The following is a 6,890-nucleotide window of genomic DNA, read 5'->3' as shown; positions in this document are numbered from 1 at the left end:
TCTATTCTTAAAGAACTAGAAGGTGGAGTTGTTTTTATGGGCAATGACAGCGTTTGTAAGACAATGAGAGTAGGTACAATCCAATTGAAGAATCACGATGGCTCAATTCAAGTCTTGACAGATGTTCGCTACATACCTAGCTTGAAGAAAAATCTCATCTCATTAAGGGTCCTAGAATCTAAAGGGCTCACAATCACTTTGAGAGATGGATTACTAAAGGTAGTAGCTGGGGCATTGACGGTGATGAAAGGCACAAGAATGAATAACCTGTACTATTTAAGTGGAAGTACAGTTATTGGATCAACATCAACAACATCTGTGAAAGATGAAGATTCAGAGGCTACCAGGTTATGGCATATGATATTGGGACATGCTGGTGAAAAAGTTTTGCACAGTTTGGCGAAGCAAGGCTTGTTGAAAGGTGCAAATTCTTGCAAATTGGAATTCTGTGAACATTGTGTTCTGGGCAAGCAGACGAGGATAAAATTTGGTTCAGCAATTCACAATACAAAAGGAATTCGGGACTACGTTCACAGTGATGTGTGGGGACCTACTAAAGTATGGGTGTATCTAATGAAAAGGAAAAATAATGTTTTGGATGCATTTCTAAAATGGAAGAAGATTGTGGAGACCTAGACTGGTTGAAAGGTCAAACAACTTCGATCAGACAATGGTATTGAGTACAAGAATGATCTATTTCTACAAGTATGTCAAGATGAGGGCATTGTGTGGCACTTCACTGTTCAAGATACACCACAACAGAATGAGGTGGCAGAATGTATGAATCGGACTATACTGGAGAAAGTTCGATGTTTGTTGTCTAATGCTGGATTGGGCAAGGAATTTTAGGCTGAGGCAGTTACATATGCGTGCCATCTAATTAATCGGTTGCCATCAGCTGCAATAAATAGAAAAAACTCCTATGGAGAGGTGGGCTGGTAAACCTGCTACTGATTATGATTCTTAACATGTTTTTGGTTCCACTGCATATTATCATGTAAAATAATCTAAGTTAGACCTAAGATCAAAGAAAGCATTATTCATGGGTATAACTGGTGGAGTAAAAGGATACCGTCTCTGGTTTCCTGATACAAGAAAGATTGTTTTCAGTAGAGATGTGACTTTTGATGAATCAACCATGATGAAGAACAAGGATTCACAAAAGGATAACAAAACCAGTAGCACTTTGCAGCAGGTGGAGCTTGAAAAGGTTAATGATGATCCAGCTAATATTGAAGGAACAAATTATGAAGAAGTTTCAACCCAAGAACTTCTACAGCAACATGATTCAATTGCATATAAGAGGCCAAAAAGAGAGATTCGTATGCCTGCTTGCTTTGATGATATGGTGGCCTATGCACTTCCAATTGCAGATGATGATATTCCTTCCACTTACAGAGAAGAAAGAAGTAACCTGATAGTGTAAAGTGGAAGCAAGCTATGAATGAAGAAATGCAGTCTCTTCATAAAAATAGGACTTGAGAGTTGTGACACTACCCAAAGGAAAGAAGGCAATTGGATGCAAATGGGTTTATGCAAAGAAGGAAGGATTTCCTGGTAAAAATGAAGTTCGATACAAGGCTAGATTGGTAGCAAAAGGGTTACACTTAGAAAGAAGGAATAGACTACAATGAAGTGATTTCTCCAGTTGTGAAGCATTCGTTAATTTGGATTTTGCTAGCCTTGGTTGCGCAATATGATCTTGAACTAGTTCAGCTCGATGTGAAGACTACATTTTTACACTGTGATTTGGAAGAGGAAATCTATATGACTCAGCCAAATGGATTCAAGGTTGCTGATAAAGAAAATTGGGTTTGCAAACTGACAAAGTCGCTTTATGGATTGAAACAATCTCCGAGGCAGTGGTACAAGCGATTTGAGTTCATGAAAAGGCAAAGGTACACAAGAAGTAAATTTGATCATTGCATGTATTTTTAGAAGCTACAAGAAGTTTTTTTTCATATACTTGCTCTTATATGTTGATGATATGTTGATAGCATCTAAGAGTAAAGTTGAAATTGAGAGATTGAAGACTCAACTCAACCTTGAGTTTGAGATGAAAGACCTAGGTGAAACTTAGAAGATTCTTGGCATGGAAATATGCAGGGATAGAGCTCGTGGCAAAGTTAGTTTGTCTCAGAAGCAATATTTGAAGAAGGTACTACAGAAGTTTGGCATGAACGAGCAGACAAAAGCTGTAAGTACCCCGTTTGATTCTCATTTCAAACTTTTTGCACAACTATCTCCTTCGACGAATACGGAACAGAACAAGAATACATGTTACAAGTTCCTTATTCTAATGCAGTAGGTAGCTTGATGTATGCAATGGTGTGTATAAGACCCGACATTTCACAGGCAGTTAGTATAGTGAGCATGTATATGCATAATCGTAGAAAAGGACATTGGCAAGCTGTGAAATGGATTCTACGGTATATTCAGAATACCATGGATATTGGATTACTGTTCAAACAAGATACTACACTTGGTAAAGGTGTTATTGGCTACGTTCATTCTAATTATGCCGGTGATTTGGACAAACGAAGATCAACCACTGGTTATGTGTTTACACTTGTTGGAGGACCAATAAGTTGGAAGTCTACACTGCAGTCTACAGTTGTGTTGTCAACCACAGAAGCTGAATACATGGCTGTAACAGAGGCTGTAAAGGAAGATATTTGGTTACAAGGTATGGTTAAAACCTTGGGATTGGTTCAGGATCATAATAACGTGCATTGTTATAGTCAAAGTGCTATTCATTTAGCAAAGAATCAAGTCTATCATGCACGTATAAAGCATATTGACGTACGTTTCCATTTTGTGCGGGAAATTATTTATGAGGGGAAAATTCACCTTCAGATGAGTAAAACTGCAGATAATCCCGCAGATATGATGACCAAGGTGGTAACAACAATCAAGTTTGAACATTGTTTGAACTTGATCAATATTCTGCATGTTTAACAGTTGAAGAAGGCACTATCAAGTGTTGTTGAAAAAGGCAGAGAGAATTGTATGAGGATAAGATTATTCGAATCAAATCTTCAAGGTGGAGATCATTGGAAATCATCCATATTTATAGAAAGTCAAAGATATGGGAATCAGAAAGATATAGGTATTAGAAAGATATGGGTATCAAAATCTGAGATTTAAGGCACCAAAAGTGGGATTGAGATTTGGCCTAACCATTTCTCTTCTTCATCATCCCAAATTTGTCACTCTCTACTTAAGACATTGTTTTCTCTCTCTCTCTCTCTTTGTAAATTCTCACTTGTATTTTGGAGTGAAATATATTTGGTAGTGCCCGAGGACGTAGGCAAAATTTGCTGAACCTCATTAAATTCTTGTGTTCTTTATTGTATTATTCTGCATGAATTGTGAGTGTGATTGTAGTGATTTATTATGCTATTAAATTACGATTGAGGGATATTCTGGCTAGGAAAGACCTGGTACTTAAGCGATCTTTGTGATCCACCTCTCTTTCCTAGGAATTGAACTTAGTGTGATTTTTTAGTACAATAATTTTACTCTTTTACACGCTTCCGCACAACAGTAAGTATCATGGGATAAGAGATTCATGAAATGATTAGAAGGATACCTCAGTTAACAAAATATAGAAGATTAAGTAAGACAAGGCATGATAACTGGCATATAAAAGAATGATAAGACTTGAATGGTATCAATCGAAGTCAATGGTGCAGCTTATGGTTGACTCTTAGAAAATTCATACAAGATTGCAAAGTATCTATAAAGGTATGGTTATTGAGGGATTCACTAAGTACTCTTGTACTTACAATGATTGTTATTGCTTTTCAAAGTTGTTGTTGAAGAAGCTTCACTTGGAGGGACAGCGCCAAGAGTACGCCAAAATGGTGGCAGTGTCGGCTATTATGCATACAATGGATATGTGGCGCAGTCTTGAATATGCCTTTGATTCTGTCTTAAAATAGTTTCTAAATTGTAAAGATCTGTATCAAATTTGATGTAATGAGTTATTCATCATATATTCTATTTTCAATCCCCAAATATTAAGTTTTTCTTTTGGAACTTCTAATAATAGGTTTAAAATAAATGAGAAAACATCAATTTTTTTTGTTAAATGTTTTGTATTGTTCAGTAACACGTGAGATCCGAAACCGGTGAATTGAGTCGAGTTGAGGGCATTACATTTTTACCACTTATATTCATTTGAACATAATTGTATATTTATAAATTTGTTTTGATGGATACCTATACTTAATATTCTTTTATTTATTTGCTTTATAATTTATTGAACTAACCTATCTAATTTTAGAAATTGTGAGTCAACTATGTATCATACTACAGTTACATATTTACTTACATTATCTTGTTAATATATTTCTATCTAATTTCATGTATCATACTAGTTCAAGTACATTTTTTTCTTGCTTGTTTATTTCCTATTTCCTATTTGTTTTTTTCTATTTTATTTTGTTTTGTTTTTGTTTTTGTTTTTATTAGTTTGCTTGAGGGTAAGCAAAGACTTAAGTGTAGGGGTATTTGACCTGCGTAAAATGTAGTAGTCATTTTGGTATATTTTTGCATTTAAAGAGCTTTTTTTCTAGCCAATTTAGTACAAATTATTTTATTTTCAGTAGTTAGGTAGTAAAAGTTCATAAAATAAGTATTTTTAAAATATTTTTTAGTGTTACTGACCTATTAGGCTGACACGGGCCTTAAGTAGTTCTAATTTATTAATTTAAGTGTATAAGATGTTGAATTAAGGCCCCAGTGGACATAGGAACCTAACCAGACAACGACTAGTAGACACATAGTTAAAAAGTGCAATACTCAATTTAGATCATTAAACCCGACTAAATTATAAGTTCATAATATATTTAGTTAGCTCTATTATCTTTCATAGTTTTTAGGTTTATGTGATTAAACTGTTTCAAACGTAAATTCCCTATTACCTCATATAAATGCAAAAAACCCCTTAGTTTAATATGATATGTAAAATACATGTTTCACTAAGTAAAAGATTCCAAGAGGACTTAATTTGGTTTCCAAACTCATGAAAGATCGATTAACATACACAGTCCCTATGGAGACGATAACCCATTTTACTTTCTTATTACTTGAACGACTATGTACACTTGCACAAAAATCTCGTTACAAGTTTTTAGCGCTATTTTCGGGGACTGTTGCCTTAATCATTCTTTGTTAAATTATTCTTTGCAATTTGGTTTTTATTTTTATTTAATTTCTAACTTCACTAATTAATTCTTTAATTTTTTTCTCTCTTCTTTAGTTTTTTGTGATTTTCTTTTCAAGTCTTCATGAGCATAGATTGAATCATCGATTTACTCCTTGTAGACCCTGAAATCGAGCGGGCATTTAGACAAAGAAGACGAGAAAGATTGGCCTATAGACAAGCCGCAGAAATGGACCTTGAAAATCAAAATGATGTTCAAGGGAATAGAGCCATTAATGCTCGAAATATAATCCTTATTGCTGATGATAGGGACCGACCCACAAGACAGTATGTTATGCCACTTCTTAACAAACTAAATCTGGGAATTAGCAGACTGGAGATTGAGGCACCGCTGTTTGAATTGAAGCTTGTGATGTTTTAGATGCTTCGAACAATAGGCCAATTCTGTGGAATGCCCATAGAAGATCCACATATTCACCTTTGATTGTTTATGGAGGTGAGTGATTCCTTCAAAATAGCCAATGTAACTGAAGAAGCACTGAGGTTGAAGTTGTTTTCAAACTCATTGCAAGATCGAGCAAGTGTATGGCTTAATTCATTGCCATCCAACTCAATTTCTACTTGGTAAAAATTAGCTTAATGCTTTTTGGTAAAGCATTTCCCCCCAAGAAAAAATACTAAGTTACGGAATGAGATCATCACTTTTCAAGAATTGGATGACGAGTCCTTATACGAGGCATGAGAAAGATTTAAGGTGTTATTACATAGATTCCCTCATCACGGGATTCCATATTGTATCCAGTTGGAGACATTCTATAATGGTCTCAATGCACACACAAGGTTGGTGATAGATGCTTTTGCAAATGGTGCTCTCTTGTCGAAGTCTTATAATGAGGCTTACGAAACCATTAAGAGAACAGTCAGAAATAATTACCAGTGGTCGACAAATCAAGTAGCTTTACGAAGACGAGTAGCCAGAGTGCATGAGGTTGACACCCTTACTTCACTCTCAGCTCAGGTATCGTCTATCTCTTCAATGTTGAAACAATTTACTACTAACGATTTAAATCATGTTGAAACACAGCCACCAATCCACTACCAAAGAGATGGACCGAACAAAATGTACATGCAATATAGATCAAATCAATCTATTGGTTTCAATCAACAAGTTCAAAAACCACCGTAAGTTGAACCTTCAAATAATTTGGAGAACTTGCTGAAGGCATACATTGCTAAAAATGATGCATTGATTCAAGGCCAAGTAATAACATTGGAGAATCTGAAAAATCAAGTGGGATCATTAGCTGGTGACTTTAGAAATGGACCCCAAAGTACTGTACCAAGCAACATAGAAAATCTTCTATCAGTTGAGTCTTCTAATCTTGAGAACTTATTAAGAGCAGACATGGCGAAGAATGATGCAACTTTGAGAAATTTAGAGAACCAGATGGAGCAGCTAGCCATCGAACTTCGAAATAGACCACAAGGAGCTTTGCCTAGTGACATGGAGAACCTAAGAAAATTGAGCAAGGAGAATTGCAAAGTGGTCAATTTACAAAGTGGAAGGAATTTTGAACCCAATGAGGTTGATGTTGAAGATAAACCTCCCTAGAAATAGGAAAATCAACCAACAATTGAAATTCCTGTACCAAAAAAGCCAAATTCTGCAAATTCTAAAAAGGTAAAATCTAAACTAATGAATTCTAATAAGCTAACCTCT

General features: G+C 35.4%; 1 non-coding gene across 1 annotated transcript; it reads right to left on the bottom strand.

The window, feature by feature from the left end:
* Positions 1-5,850: 5,850 nt before the first annotated feature.
* On the bottom strand, positions 5,851-5,956 carry LOC121218860 (small nucleolar RNA R71). Its single transcript, XR_005915338.1, has one exon. It is a non-coding gene; the product is annotated as a small nucleolar RNA R71 (small nucleolar RNA).
* Positions 5,957-6,890: the final 934 nt, after the last annotated feature.

Source organism: Gossypium hirsutum, chromosome D06, assembly GCF_007990345.1.
Source record: "Gossypium hirsutum isolate 1008001.06 chromosome D06, Gossypium_hirsutum_v2.1, whole genome shotgun sequence".
NCBI lineage: Eukaryota > Viridiplantae > Streptophyta > Magnoliopsida > Malvales > Malvaceae > Gossypium > Gossypium hirsutum.
The sequence above is the reverse complement of the archived record's forward strand: the minus strand, read 5'-3'. Positions and strand labels throughout refer to the sequence as shown.